This window comes from Gallinula chloropus (assembly GCF_964237585.1).
Source record: "Gallinula chloropus genome assembly, chromosome: 5".
NCBI classification, from domain to species: domain Eukaryota; kingdom Metazoa; phylum Chordata; class Aves; order Gruiformes; family Rallidae; genus Gallinula; species Gallinula chloropus.
The window spans coordinates 66876691-66892514 of NC_140090.1; the positions used below are offsets into that span (position 1 = coordinate 66876691).

General features: G+C 54.9%; 1 long non-coding RNA gene across 1 annotated transcript; it reads right to left on the bottom strand.

Moving 5' to 3' along the window:
* Window positions 1-108: 108 nt before the first annotated feature.
* On the bottom strand, window positions 109-11964 carry LOC311192270. Its single transcript, XR_014617325.1, has 2 exons — window positions 11873-11964; window positions 109-1183 (listed from the first exon to the last, which is right to left on the bottom strand). It is a non-coding gene; the product is annotated as an uncharacterized lncRNA (long non-coding RNA).
* Window positions 11965-15824: the final 3860 nt, after the last annotated feature.

Below are 15824 nucleotides of genomic sequence, written 5' to 3' on the forward strand. Positions count from 1 at the left end.
CAGAAAGGAAGGGGTCGCACCTGGAGGGTGCCAGCCTGTGCCCCCCCCCCCCCCGCCCAGTGCACTCACTCCCCTTAGCCCTTCCCCAGTTATCACACCAAACAAGCATTGATATCAAAGAAACGTTTAATAAGCTGCAATAAAATACGGACCTTTAGAAAGCTCATAGGGTGAATATTGACAGTGGAGGAAGAAAAGAAAACAAGGTGGTGGGAATCCTTGAGGAGTTCAGATCCGAGTCAGGGACCTCTTATCTGGAACAAGAACACGACTTCTTCCATAGGCCAGGATGAAATAAAAGACAGGAGCACAGAGTTCACAAAATGTCAACATTTAGAGAGTTGATACATATTCAAAGTTCAAATGACCCAGCTCTTATAGCTATACATATTGATTTAAAGCAACTTAATATAATTTTATTATTTTTTTTATATACACTTTCAAAGGTTTGTCAGGTGAGGTATGTAAACATCATCTAATGGAAACCCCTCTCCACATTTCCAACCAAGAATTCACAGCAGACAGTTCATTTTCCCAACTCGGTACGCAGTACTTCCCGCTCCCAGCGACACCGGGAATGCCGTCCCAAGCCACGGCGCTCCCTGGCGCAGCCACTGGCTCCCCTTGCCCACTGGTCTGCACAGTTCACATTGCTTAGGCTCAGACATACAGTACCAGACAGGAGGACTTCTCAGCTCAGTGTCAAAAATTCAGACAGAAACAAACAGAGAAACAAAACTCTCCCGGGGAAGCAGACACAGATGAAGGAAAAACATTTGCCATCAGGGTGGAGATCATAGTTAAATGTTGAGCATCTTAAGTCAATATTACCAGATTGTTGTTGCCTTTCTTTTTTTTTTTTCACTTTCTTTTTTTCTTTTTTTTTTAATTTCTTTTTTAATTTTTTTTTTCCACACACCTGTTCCAAGGGTGAAGGAAGCGTGGGGCTGGTGAGGGGGTCCTGCAGGGCCAGGATCCGGCCGCTCGCCCCGCTCCACCCTCCAAAGTCAGAGACCCAGCACCATAAAAGCAGCAGTGACCCTGCTGCTGCTGCCCCACACAGCCAGCCAGGGTGGGGGGGCACAGCCAGCAAATGCTTCCAGGCAAAAAGGGGGTTGAAAAATAAGAAGAACAATCCAAACAGGTTTCAGTGAAAAAACAACCAAATGACCTCGAACCTCCCCTAGAAGGAGAATAAAAATGGTGGAACGGCAAGCAAATACACACCTGACCTTCTGGAGCCGGCACTGGGACTTTAGGGGAGACAGCGGGGCACTCCCTGGGTCACCCCGACCCGCAGGAAGCGCAGGAGCCCCAAAGGCAGCCGCTCGCTGCAGCAATGTGCCAGCAGGAGTTTGCTGCCAGTAACTACCTACCCTACTCCAGCCGTTCTGGGGGTGTTCCCTGGAGGTGACGGCAGCCCCCACCTCCTGCATCCCTGGGGACAGCTCCTTGGGCATCTCCAGCCCAAGAGCTATCCCCACCCCATCCCATGCTGGACTGAGCCCCCACTGGGAGTGGGGTTATTCCCACCTGGCCCTGAGCCCCGAGAGCCCCTGCCATCGAAGCAAACATTATTACTACAAATCTTATTGCTTGCAGTGCCCCCCACCCTGGGGAACAGCCATCCCAGCCGGCCATGGGAGCTTACCACTCCCCCAGGGACCGTGGCCATCGACCAGGTCTGACATCATTAAAATGAGATGAAGAGAAAGAGTTAATGCTTCAACTTGGATGTGACATAAAACCCAAACACCGCCACCGCCCTCCCCCCATCCCACCCCACCCCATCCCATCCCATCCCACCCCATTTCCCCCCCCCCCAGCCCCCAACGGCCAGCCCTTTGGTTGTGGTACGCTGCGTGATACAGCCCCACCAACCGACACACCAGTCAGAACAAACACCTGTGGAAAGCCCATGAAATAAATATCTTAAAAAACTATTTACAATATTAGATCTGTGACCATGAAGTGAGAGAAAAATGCTTTTTCCTGCCCCAAAAATGCTTAAAAAGTAGGTTATCATCCTGCTGCCTAGCACAACACTATCTTACATGGCACCTACACATAATATATATTCACATTTCATTTTAAAATTAGGTACTCTTACAAACAGACTTAGAAAACATTGGCTAGCGACGCAGCTTGAGGGACCGCCAGCCCTCCGGACCCACGCCGCAAACGCCGGCCGGCCACCCCCCAGCTCCTCTGGCTGCCCCCAAGCTGCCAACATGCCCTGAATCAAAACTGCCAGCTGCCCCCCCGCCATCCTTCAGGGAGGGGGTGGAAGTGCTCATGAAAGAGAGGGCTTGTCCACGGGGAGGGGAGGAGGAAGGATGGGGACTGTAATTTCTGCTAAGCCTAGGGGTGAGCTTAATACAAACAAGAACTCCTGAGAACATCTTAGAACAGATGGATTCATTTCACAACCACCAAGCTAAAGGATGGACCGAATGGACGCTACAACACATGGGGAGGGGACACGCGTGTGATGCAGGGACATCGTAGCCTCGTGGTTTGCTCACAAAACCTACTGCTACAAGAAAAGCTGCAGTGGCGTTCCTTGGCAGGGGGACCTACTCCCCACCTCGCTCCCTGGCCATACAGGACCCGAGGACGCCTTGGCTGAAGCTCAGTCCTCTTCTCCATCATGACCATCAGTGTCAGAAAGGTGAGAGCCTAAGCCTTAAGGCAGCCTGCATGTCCCTGCTGCCCCAGGCATGGCCCATGCCTGCGGGGGGTTGGGAGCCACGGCTTTCCCAGTTGCTTTCGACCAGGAATGCAGCTGTCAGGCTGAAAGAATATGAGCTGGAGAGAGAAAATGTCCATCGGTTAAAGTAGGGCAGCGGTACCTCCGTGTCCTTCTGAGGATGCATCTCTGTTTCCTGGGAGGCCACTTCTAGAAACTCCAGCATTTCGAGGTGCCATGAGAGTGGCTGGGATGCAGCTCTGCTCATCCGCACGCCAGCAAAAGGCGGCTCAGGCAGCCTGCCTGGTCCAGTGCCACCTGGGTCCCCCAGCATGGGAGGGACAGGGGCACGGCAAGCAGCGGGGACGAGTTCATCTCACTCTCCCGGCTCATGGAGGATGAGCGGCAGCACGATGGGAAGTTTGCTGAAAGCATCAGCGTCAGCTCAGCAGCTCTTTGGAGAAGGCTTGTTGCAAATGCTTCTCACCGACGCAGTCAAACACAGAGACACCACCTTGGATATAGTGCACGCGCCCCATCAGCAGAGAAACCCTTCCCAGGGCTTCCATCGCTAGAGAAGAACCTAACAGCTACATCCTGGGCTCAAACTGCTCTTCCTCCAACCCCCCCAACAGATAAATGAGCTGGGCAAACCCAGCTCTTCCCAGGGGTTAGGTAAGGTGCATGGTTCCTGACCATGAGAAGTATGAAGGCCCAGAGCTGCCGACACCAAGGTGAGAGAGGAAAAGGGACTGATGCAAATGAGAGAGGGGGTTTGGCAGCAAAGGGACAGCAAGGACATCTGCGGAGGTGCAGAGCTAAGAAGAGGCTACACGGACTGGGTACACGGACTGGGGAGCTGGGATAGAGACTGGTTTCAAGAACAGGACAAGAAAATGGGCAGCAAGGGAAGTCAAAGTCAGGGAAAGGAGAGAGGTCTGGTGTGTGTGGCACAGCACTCCTGCTGAAATCTGGAGCTGAAGCGGCAGAGCAGGGAGCTGCCCAGAGAAGGAGGAGAAGGAGGAGGAGTGCAATGAGGCTGCAGAGCTGAGGATGGCACTGTGGTAGTGCCAGTGGGCAGCTCTGCACCCCAGCAGACAGGAACACACTTGATGCCTGCGTGGAATAAGGCGATAAATCGTGTTGCTTATTTCCCTCAACTCATTAAGGTGGTCTGCAGCTCCCCAAGCATCCCTTGCTTTGCAGGGAAGCCACCTTCATTGGAAGCTGGCTGCTCTGAAGCAGGGGCTGGGCCTCAAAAATGCGCCTTGCCACTGCCTCACTGCAGAACAAGCAGAAACAAGAAGTGCAGGTCCCAAGTCACCAATAATGAGCAACAGGTTATGTACGTGTGCTGCTCTAGCTGAAACGTGTGTGGAGGGAGGCAGTTGGGAAGTAAATTGGGAGGAGGGTAATGCAGCATCAGGGCTGATCAGGAAAAAAGGGAAAGGAGAAGAATTTCAAACAGCTGAGAGCTGATAGAGAAAATGGAGCTACCCCAGCAATGCCTGCCTGCCAGGCGGTCACCTCACATCCAGACCCTTGCATTTGGTAGCAAATTAAATTGAAATTTAATTTCCTAGCAAATTACCGCATTCCTCCTTCCTGCCCCAAAATACAGCACTCACAAAAGCAAATGCAAAGCACGTTAGAAGCAGATCTTGTCCTCAGCAAGACCTGGATGCAACTGCTGGTGTGTCAAGTGAAGAACGCGCAGGGAGAGGCAGAGGGGCCAAAGACTGCATGTCCCGGTGCAGTGAGAGCCAGGAAAGCAGCCTGGCAAGGAGCTGGGGCTTCCCTCTCAGCAGAAAGCCTTAACACCTCTCTAGAGATGACGACAAGCCCTAGCCTAACTCACCTCTGGGGTAACCCAAAGGAATCTGAAATTCAGAGACTTTATACCAAAGCACCAACATTCCTAGCTTGAGGTGGGCTGGAGGCCATGCCCCAAGTTTGTGCTGCAATAATTCAGCCACAGGTAATGGCTTCACCCTTGGCAAACATGCCTGCTCTCCATAAAAGCTATCTATCTGCGGGAGGAAACGCTCCTGCCAGCTCCTCACAAACAGCACAAAGTAGAGAACAATCACCCTGTTTTTCCTCAAAATTCTGGTTTTTTTAATAAGGAGGCAGCAAAAGGCAGAGCAGCACTGAGCAGGGTTTCCATGCCTGGCCGGGGAGAGCCCAGCATGGACCAACCCCAGGGACAGAGTGGAGCAGGGAGCCAGGGAAGGTCCCAGACCATCTCACCCCTGCCTGGACAGTCTGGCTGGGCATGTCCTGCAACCCCCCTGCTCCCTGTCTCTGCAGATGCCCAAGGTGCTGCTCTGCCACCTGCCCACCCAAGCCAGGTGCCCACGAGGGACGCGCAGTATGCCTGGCGGGGCTGGTCGCAGGCCGCAGTCTGGGGCTACTGTTTGTAAACCTGGCTTTCTCTGAAAAAACACCCCAACAACCCCTTGGAATTAAGTGCTTTTTCTTCATTTGCTTTCTGAAGACAAGAATAACAATCCCCAGCCCAGCCTGGAACCCTCTCATCAGCCCCACCTTGACACACAAACACCCTCTACCTTCCCGTTTTAATAGGGGTGCAGAAATTCAGACTCACACTGCGAGGCTCAGGCCCGCTCCCATCCTGTGCAGGCTCTTTGCACAGACTTTGTGAGTGTTTCCTTTGTGCAGGATGTGCCAGATCAAACATGGGAAATCCAGGCCTTGCTGAACACTTCCAGCACCCTGGATTTCTCCCTGTGATAGGTCCCAGCCATTCCTCTCTGGAATCAAGGCCTGGCAGGGATGCTGCCGGTAACCTCAGCGTGCTGACCACCTAAGCCGAGCAGTGCACAAGGAACTGGGATGGACGCCCAGATGCTGCTCCACTCCCACACCAGAGTGATGCTCTCCATCTCCCAACCTGGTCACCCTGAGCCAACTGGTGGAGCCCTGGAGCACAGGATGGCAGCCGGGGGTGGGGGGGCTAGAGCAGCAGCACCCCTGCTAGAAAGCCTCTACTTGCTTGGTCAAGATTTTGATCCTGATGAGATTCCTGCTCCCAGAAGCGCAGAAGATGGAGAGCAGGACAGCCTGCACTTACCAGCAGCTGAAGAATGGAGGAGAACAAGAGAGAGGGAAAGCCCCGAGGTGTGGTCTTAGTGAGTGGTGCCTGGCACAGGCACTTCAGGAGTGATGGAGACGGGTGGGAAAGGAAGGGGGGGGATTTCTGCGGAGAGGCTGCCCCAGACAGAGCTTAGAGGAGGGCCATAAATATGGACGGAGAAGCAAGAGGGAAAGACAACCTGTGAGAAAGGCAGAGATCAGTTGCTTAACTGCCACGGGTGCCCTCCTGCCTTGCACCTCTCCTGAAATGCTTTTAAATCTTTTCTGACGGAATGTTTGACATATTTAATGCATGCAGTAAAAATTAAAGTAATAGATAACTTCATATTAATCTGTACAGGGACTGACAGGCTAGATTTAATCACTTCCTAGCTGTTCAGAGAGTTAACTTATTCTAGCGTGATTCAAAGGAAAGGGAAAGGATTATTATTTTTTTTTTCTTTTTTTTTAAAATCAGCCATTTCATAGTAAGAGAAAAATGTGCCGCAGCCTCGTGTGCGTCAGCGCTGGGGGAAGGGAATACCTGCAAGAGAGCCAGAGGTGCTCTGCAAAGGGCGTGTGAGTCTCAAACGCCTCCTTTCTTCCTCTGAACGGGTACAATGAAAGATTTAACGACTATCATCTGCTTTCCACTTCCACTCCATAGGCTTTGGGAGGTGGAGTTCAATGCCAACCGTGGGAGCAATTCCCATTGCATCCAAGCCCCCTCTAGCCTCTGCCCCCGGGGCTGGAGCGTGGCCGGCCCCGCAGCCTGGCTCTGAGCAGGGACAAGGCACCAAGCAAGGGCCGGCGAGCAGCTGCTAAAGGTTGGGTGACCCCAGTGCCCATGTGGTGCCCCCTCGGGCGCTGCTGCTTGCTGCAGGGGAGGAGGCTTGCATGGGGATTCACACAGGCAGACTTTGTGCGGCAACGTGGAAGTAAAGCCATGGGGATGCAGCGGCTGAGCACTGGGGTCCTTGCCCCAAGCGCAGGCCGCAGCAGCCCCTTCTCAGCCGCTGAGCATCTTGGCCCAGCCAAGCCAGCACAGCCGTGTGCTTCTAACAGGCCCTTCTCAGACTCCACAGCACCAGGCGCAGGCAAGGACGAACCAACCGTGCCTTGCTAGCCAAAGGATGAAATGCAAAGTATGGTAAAAAAGCCAAATGTAGGTCAGTCCCTTCTCTGAACCCCACTCCACCTGCAAATCCTGGCTTAGGAGCACGGGGCCAGGGCTCCCCTTGTGCAGAGCACCACCGTCAGAAGGAGCTCCAGCCCCTGTAAGGGGAGAGATCCAAACCTCAGCGCTGCAGAGGCTGCTTTGCCACCAGAGACCACAGAAATCACCACGAACACAGCAAAAACGGGAGGAGGAGATCTGTCCAAACGCAGGGCATGGCGGGACCGATTCACCAGCAAGGAATAAAGACGGATAGAGCCCAGCACGCCCGCCCAGCAGCAGTGGGTGCGGCAGCCCTGTACCCACAGCAACACCTCCGCTGCGCCCGCCCTGAGCGGGGCCTCCCCACCCCACGGGCTGCGCAGTGGGGAACCATCAGCAGTACACACACCAGTAGCTCAGTAATACTTCTACGCAGGTAACAGTACAGGACACCAGCAGCTGCTACTAACAAACCGACAAAGGACAGATGCACCTTTTTCTCCCTCGCTGATGGGAAATGGTTTTGGTTTTGCTTTAAATGCCACTAAGAAGACAGACAGAAGGAGGACTCTGAAGGAAAGGGAAATGTTTGTGTGCACCCAAAGGCTGCCGAAAGCTACTTCATGTGCACGAAGGTGGTTTTCTTTCTGCTACAGTACAAGTGCTTGTGCCTCAAGTATAAAACGCAAGCCTCCAAATCACACAGACGAGCTTCTTATTTTTATTTTTAAAGTGATAAATAAGGCACTGTACTTTTAACTAAAACTGCCTGGTTCCAAGTTTAAAAAAACACCCAAGGAACGTTCAAACTGCAGAAACTTCCTTCTGAACAGCAGAGCCAGACAGGCCAACCTCTTCTCTGTCCAAGCCACATCTGCTGATGCCTAAAATCACGGGCGTTATCCTTTAACTGCGGATTTTTAAAGGCTTGCTACAGCTTATAAAAGCAGCTTTAGTTAATGCATGGTAAAGGGTTACTACTATACATCAGTTTTGTACATGGCTACCGGCTCTTTGCTATTTTGGGTCCAGTCGCGAGCGCTTGCTGTGTGAACAGTCCACTTTTGCCCTCAGCTTCCTCTTGCCCTGTGACCCGCTGCTCTCCTGCATCTTCTTCATGGACCTCGTCAGGGTCTTCCCCCCGCTGGGCTTTTTGTTGGCCATCTTCTGCGACCGCGTGGAGGACTCGCCCAGGGGCTTCTGCTTCAGGGACTTGGCCAGCTCCTCATGGGCGGGGGGCAGCACCGCCCGCCTGCTCGTGTTCTCCTTGCCCTTCCGCACGGGGAGCCGCACCTGCTCCAGCTGCCTTTTCGGGGCTCTCTTCTCTTTCAAAGACATTTTTCTAGCCAGCTTATTGCTCCTCTCCATGGCAGCCTGCTTTCGGGTGGCAGGAGCTTTCGTGCTGACCTCCGAATGCTTGATTTTACTGGCCTTCTTGGCAGGCAGCTTGTCCTTGGTGGAGGAGCCAGAGCGCTCCTGGGTGCTCCTGCTCTCCTTCAGCGTCCTCTTCTTCTTGCTGAGCTGAAGATCAGCTTTGGGCGAGGGGTCCTCCTGGGACCTGCCCTTCCCCTTCCGCCCTTTCCCCATCCCATCAACCGATGGAGATTTAGCTGGGAAGGCGTCTGCTTTGATCTGCAAGGCCAATTTTGGAGACATCAGTGGGTTGATGCACACGCTCTTTCGGCTCTGCTTGCTCTCCAGGGATGGGTGGTCACCCGGGCCATCGCTCTTCTTCTCCGCCTTCACGCGGTGCTGGGCTCGCAGCTTGCCCCGCAGGTTGGAGTACTTCCGTAGGATCCGGGTGCTGGCCTGCGTGGGCAAGCTGGGGGCAGGCTGGATGGTTTTGTCTTCACTCGGGTCCTCGGTGCCGGTGCTGGTGGGAGATGTCTGGCTGGCAGCGGTGGATTCTTCAGCCTCTGCCTTATCAGTGTTCTCCCGGATTTTGGCCCAAAGCTTTTGGTTCTTCAGGTTGTTTCGAGCCGGGGTAGTGGCGGCGAACTTCTTAAGGTGTTTTTTCAGACGTTCAGCTTGCAGTGAGCTGGGGTAGAGACTGGAAGAGGAATATTTCTGCATGGGGACTTTGATAGGGGGGATCTCCCCTGGGAGACGGGTGTTGAGCTTCTTCACGATTACCAGAGACCTGGTTTCAGTTGTCTCCAGAAACCACTGGCAGATGTCGGACAGCTTAAAGGCCTTCATAAACAGCATCTGGACAGGAGAAAGCTTCTGCACTTCTAGCGAACCTCTACTTTTCCGTGTCCTTTTCTTACTTTTCCAAATCTCTTTCAGCTTGTCAGCTTTGTTCTTTACCTTGGGGGTTGGCTGCACCTCCTTCTCCAGCTGAATCCAGCCCTTCTGAACTTTCATGTACTGGGCATTGAACTCGGCAATGAGCTCCTGGTTCTCCTCTTCAGCACACCACTCCATGAACTTTGGTTTGCTGTCAGCCATGTCTATGTCCTCCAGCGCCGGGGAGTCGTCATTCCCTGAACTGCGTTCGTCCCTCGGTTTGGGGACTGCTTGCATAGACTCCTTCGCTGGTGTGCTCTTTTTTGTGGTTTCCACAGGTACAGGCGCATGCCTTAAGTTATAAAACTGCAGGGAGACCTTTTTATGCTTTGCAGCCTTTCCTGGAACGTTCTTGATGCCACCTCTGCTGCTGGGACAAGGAGGCGAACTGGCCATGGGCTCATAGCTCTCCAACTTGCCCATGTCCATGGTAATGTCAGGGCTCTCCTCGTCCTTTGCACTGGTGTCACCTGGCTTCACATCCACTTGCTCAGCATCGTTTGCAAGCACACCACTCTCTGGAGGGAGGAGAATGCTCCCCTTCTCAGAATCAGCCTGGACACCGATTTCCAGCAGTTCACCTGGTTGATTCTGGCTGCTGTTGACAGGGGGGTCATCTTTAGAGGAATTGTCTTCCTCTGCCACAGTGTCTTTCACTAAAATGCTTTTACAGGTTTCTCTGGTAGTGACACTGTCCTCCTCAGCTGGCCCCTGCTCAGCGATGCTCTCTGGGGCCTGGTCAGTGCCTGGCCCCTTGCTGCTTTTGGGCAGCGCATTGGGGAAGCAGTCGTTTGGGAAGTGCACGGATTCTGCTGCCCCATCCAGGTGCACTTCTCTCTTGAACCGCTTAGCATCAGGGCTCTTGGAGAATTTGATCTGAAGGCAAGGAAGCTGCACAGAGCTGGAAGAACCAGCGTCTTCAGCGCTGCCCTCAGCGGGTGACTGGGATTGCTGGCTTCGGAGACGCCGGTCTGATGCCACAAGCACTCTCCTGCCTTTCTTTCGCTTCTTGTCGAGATTGTCTTTGAAAGAGAGAGAGTCTTTCCCTGCAGTGTCTGAGCCATTGGGTTCAGGCAGCGTTTCCCCTTCAACTAGCTCTTTTTCACCCACTGGGCCGCTACTCTGCACTGCCTCCCCTTCCGAGATTTCGGGGAGGGCTGTGCTGGCTGGTACAGGCTCCTCTTGCTCAAGGGAGCCATCACTCGCCATGCCCAAGAGCACAGCTTCTGGTTCAGCATCAAGGCTTTTGTTCACGTCCGCATACTGCAAGGTGGCAGGAGGCTCAGGGGGGGTCTCCCCATCCTCAGTAGCAGGGGGCTCATCAGGAGCCTGCTGGCCTGGAGAGCGTGGGGAAGGCTCTGCCGGACACAGCTCGCAGGGCTCTGTGTCTCCTGCCCCTGGGAGCTGGGCAGAATCCCCGGCATCATTGTGGGCCAGGGGTGCTGCATCCGCAGTGGCAGAGGGCTGCACGGGGGACTTTGGCTCTGGGCTGGTGGGGCAAACCGGACCGGTTTGTGTGTCAGAGCCTGGGCAACCTCCCTCCCCGCTGGGTGGTTCTGAGACAGGAAGGGCAGCAGCATCAGCAGCCTGCCCACCGCCTCTGCTGTCCCCGGGGGAGTCCAGGCTGCTACCAGCCTCCCAGGGGACACTGTCTCCGGCTCTTGTCCCCCCTCCTTCGGCGGGAGGGGAGCTGGGGGACGGTGAGACAGTCAAGCTATCCTCTTTCTGGGGGCTAGGTGGAGCAGAGAGAGAGAAGAAGGGCATGGCCATTGTGGCTTCCCTTGACCGCAGTGCTCGGGTATCCCGGGGCTGCACGGTGCTCAGCTCAGCTCTCTCCTTTGTTTCTTGGCTGGTTGGCATCCCTTTAGCCAGGAGCCTCAGGGAAACCCTCTTCTCACCTTCCCGTCCTGCCCCTGCTGACCCCCCCACCGAGAGCACCAGGGGCGGCTTAGCGCTTACGAGGGTCTCTGTTCGCAGTGCAGGGTTGCTCCCCCTCTCCTCCACCCGGGAGCTCCTCACCAGCGTGCGGACAGTCGGGAGCTCGCAGCACTCCCCGTTGAAGTAGTACCCCCGGGTGCTCTTCCTCGCTGTCTTGCGGGACGACACCGACCGCTGGCTCTCGAAATGGCACTCGGTGATGGGCTGGCTGATGTAAACCACGTCACACTGGTTGTCGTAGTCGTTGATCCTCAGCCCCGACGCCTTTTTGCTCTTCCGAGTGGATCTGAGGGAGGCTGCCTTGGCACGGGAGTGCCCGACGGGGGTCCGGTGGGCGGCTGGTGCAGCACCAGCGGGCAGCCAGCCCTCTTTGGACTTGTCGAGGGGGCCCTTGTCAGCCGGGTGCAGGTGGCAGCCAGCCTTACCCTTGCCCACGGCATGCAGGTGGTTTTCTTGCTTTGGTCTCGCATCTTGTTCTTTTGTGTCTAAGTCCTGGTGCAAAGATGCTTTCGAGCTGCATTGCAAAGTGTTCTCTTTGTCGGCTCTGCGAGGGGGGGTCACTGCAAAGCCGGGATCCCAGGACTCTTCCGGCAGAGCTCTGAAAGGGGTCTTTTGGGACCCCAGACAGCTGTCTAAGCTGTCCTCACTGCCGTTCACATTTGCCACTTTGACCGAGATATAACCTTCCACAAGAGTCTTACCTGCTAGCTGCTCTTTATTGTCCTCGCACCTTCTGACAGTGGCTTCTTGCTCGTGTCCAGCAGCTTGCTGCCCTTCTGGGGTCTTTGCGGCATGATGGAAATTCAAAGAGGAAGAGTTCAACGTGCTGAGGTATCCTTGGGTGGAGCTATCCTTTGGACTAGCAGAACGAAGCCTGGTGATGGGGAGCTCAGAGAAGTCCCTTCTCAAAGCAGGACTGGAGCTTTCTGCCCTGTCCAGAGGCTTCAGCTCCGCTGGCTGCTTCGGGACTTGTCCTGTAACATGCAGGGGGCCATCACACCCCAACTGTCCTGGGTCCAAGGAAGAAGGGGGCTTTGATTCAGTACACGTAGCACCCTTATCCTGATTTTCAGTGCTTTGCTGGCTACAACCAGAGCCACAAGTAGAGGCTTCCATGCTCTCGGATTCAGACGACTGCTGGCCTTCAGAGTCTGGTTGTACTTCAGTGTATATGTCGTTTAGCACGCGAATGAATTGCTTCTGGTGATGCGTACACAGTCTGACCATAAACTTTTCCAGTGGAGACTTCGGCTGATTGTTAGAGTCTATTGCTATTGTCTCTGCTGCATCCTCACTAGAGAGACAAAGAAAGAAGCAGTCAGTAACGCATCCCAGGGAATAAAAGTTTATGCTGCAAAACTGGAATAGCCCTCTTCCTCCCACTCAGCACATCACTTGCCTGACCCCCAGCTGAAACCAGGCATGCTGCTGCCCTAGGGCTGGCAGACACCACTGCAGTCCCCAGCGTACTCACATACGTATGCATACCGCTGGCAGGACACAGACCAGGACTTCTGCTTGCCTCCCACTGCCAAAGCACCCGTAATCACACTCCTGCCTAGGACATCCTGGTGTGTGGGCACCATGTGACATGTTCAAAGCAAACCTACATGTCCCAGTGAGAATCAGATCCAGTCTCTGCACAGTGCCCAGCATAGAAGGCCGAACACCTGCGGGACCCCCCAGGAAGGCTGCACACCCCTGCACGCTTCATCCGCACATCCGGGCTGGGTGGGAGCAAAGGTGGGCAGCCACATGCCAGAAGCCTTGAACTACCCTTAGGTCTCCAAATTCTGCTTACACCTCTGCAGCAGAAGAAGGGTCATGGGCAAACCAAGCAGATCTGAGCCTCCTCTGCCATCAGCACAGAAATTTTGGCAAGCCCCCAGGCAGCAACGCACCCTGGCGTGGCACAGCACCGTGCCATTTGTGCTGACCTTTGATTTACTGCCCTTTAATGAAGTGGCTGTGCAGCCGACAGGCTGGCTGGCAGCGTGCAGTGCCACTCAGGAAGGCCTGCTCATGCAGCACGGGATCGCTGCCACTAGCTACCTCCCAAACCAAGGCGATTATCATTTACCTGCCTGGCAGAGGCAATTAATTAGGACTTATTGGTGGAGAGGTTAAGGGATAATTACCCAGTGTTTGCATGAACTCATCAGGAGCGTCATGCCAGGTGCTTTTATCGAGACCGTATCTATTCCCAATGGCAGCGCAGGCGATTCCCACCCAGTCCTCGCTGCACCGAGGGGGCTGCGCGCCTTGGCACCCACGCTGTTTGGCACAGGGCCTTTGCCAGCAACGCCGGGTTGCTTTGCAGTAACAGCTGCACTTTGCACCTCCTGGCCTTGTACCAGAGGAGTGAAAGTCGTTTCCCCCCCCCCCACGGCCTCGCTCACCTTCCCCAGCATCGGACAGGGATCTCGCTCGGCTGGGTCAAGGGGGGAACAAAGCTTATTGCATGGTTCGGGGCCAGGGTGGGAAAAGCAGCTTTATCTGGAGTGGGATTTCCCTCCCCAGGCACAGGGCTTGACAGACAGACAGGGAGGAAGAACTCTGACTCAGAGGAGCCGTTGACAGAGAGGAGGAGGAGGAAAAACCAGGCACCACAGCCGGTGGTGGTGGGTGGCAGCTGGTGCACTGGAGCCAGCCCCGAGTAGCCCTTACTGCTGCTTACTTACTGCTTGCTGGCTGCTTTCTTTGACCTGACAAGCACCGGGGAAGCAGCTCCTTTCCCTGGCTCCTGGGGCCTGCTCCCAAACTCGGTGAAGGGCAAGAAAAGGCATCCGGGGGTCGCTCGGGGCTGGCCAGGTGGTACCTGGTCTCCTCTTCACCCAGGAATACCAGGCTGCAGCCCAGCCTGCCCTGAGCATCTGCTATCCAGCCCTTCTCTCTACAGCTTACCCGCACTTTTAAGAGGAGCAAGGGTTCGCCTCTCAATCACAGCCAGCTTCCTTAAACACCTCCTGAGCGAGGGTTTCCCAAAACCACCCAGAAAGGCTGAGCAGGCTTGGCACACCGAATGAGCTGCGGTACCTCCAAAACACACTCCCGGGGCGAGCGATAAACAACGTACCTCCAGACTGCTTTACTACACGCGGGCGGGAGAAAACGCCCTCCAGCAACCGTCTCACCTGGCTCTACCTGGCGCTGCGATGGCTCTCAATTTGCAGCGCCGGGGATTAGTTTGAATAAAAACGCTCAGGTACAAGCTGGCCCCTCTCCAGAGCCCTGCATGGGAAGGGTTATGTCAGCAAGGATCTCTCACACAGCCCAGCTCCTCCCCTTGCTCTGCTGAATAACAAAGGGGATAAAAAAAAAATCCCCTCTCTCACCCCAGCTGCAACAGGAGGGCTGGGAGCAGGGGGCTTTGCCAAGAGGCAGAGCCCAGCACAACTTTTTCTCCACCTTTGCAAAGAGGGCGGTTGCTTTCCTCTTACCTGCCTGTAAGCCCAGCTCCTAAGAGCGGCAGCCATCTTCCCCCACCGAGCCTGAATTTATAACGGCAGCAGCAGAGGTGTGGCTCTGCCCCGGCCCACCCCGTCGCCACGCTTCCTGGGCAGCCTTGGGAAGCCGTCATGGTGGCAAAACAACCGATTCCCTCCTTGCCAGGGCACCTCCGGGTGCTGCGCACAACGACGGCAAAGGAAGAGCCCATGGCGTAGGCGAAGAGGTTGCCAGGATGGGTGGTGAGGAAGAAGAGGCGGGCTGCAGGCTGGGTGACACCTGGCGAAGGAGGACGTTGTGGGTCTGGGTGGAGAGTCCCTGGGTTGGAAGAAAGGACCAAAGTTGCCAGGCACTGTCCTTCCCTGCCTTGCAGCGGCGGTGCGGAATGCAGCCGGTCGCAGGGCATGCCTGCGTTGCGTGGGTGTGGGGGGCTGGAAAAGACCCCTGTCCTGCTCATCTGGCAGAGGGGACTCGGGGTCCCTCATCCTAAAGGCTCCAGGGCAGCCCTTGTGCTTTTCTTTCACCCAGTTTCTTCCTCTGAAGTGTGACTGAGGCCATGGTTCTCATTTTCACCTTATCTACCCCACGGTACTCCAAGGAGTCAATGTGAGATAAACACAGCTTGTCAAGCTGTAAATTTAAAAAGTGGAGATAAATATTTTTCCTGCTTGATAAAGGAAGTAAATCCATTCAGCCTTGATGCCCTTTGTCCTTAGAAAACCCATCTCACACTCAGCAACACAGCTCACCTGCTTCTGCAGGGTCCTCTGCTTTCACATCACCTCTTTGGCTCACAGATGGGCTGCAGCTTCTCACCTGGTGCTCATCCCCTCCCTCCCCAGCCCACCCTGTTTGGGTGCTTCAGGCAGCATCACGTTTTCCTCAGTTTGAGAGGATAACACTGAGGCAGAGCTCTTCCCCTTACCTGCACCCAGGCTCTGAGCACAGCTGTATCTCAACCCCCTCCCTTGGTCCTTCCTCTCCCTGTCCCCCTGGGGTGTTAAGTGCAGCCTGTGCCTCTCCAGTCCCATGTCTCCTCGACACAGCTCTGTGCTCCCCAGGACCTGCTGCTCTGTCTCCTGCCATCCCTGCCTGCTTCAGCTACTACTACTAAATAAAAGTGCCCCTAGCCATTCTCTGGGCCAGTGGCCAAGGGATGCAGGACTGCCTGCATCCTTGCTGCTTAATGCAGCCTCAGAGAAGGGC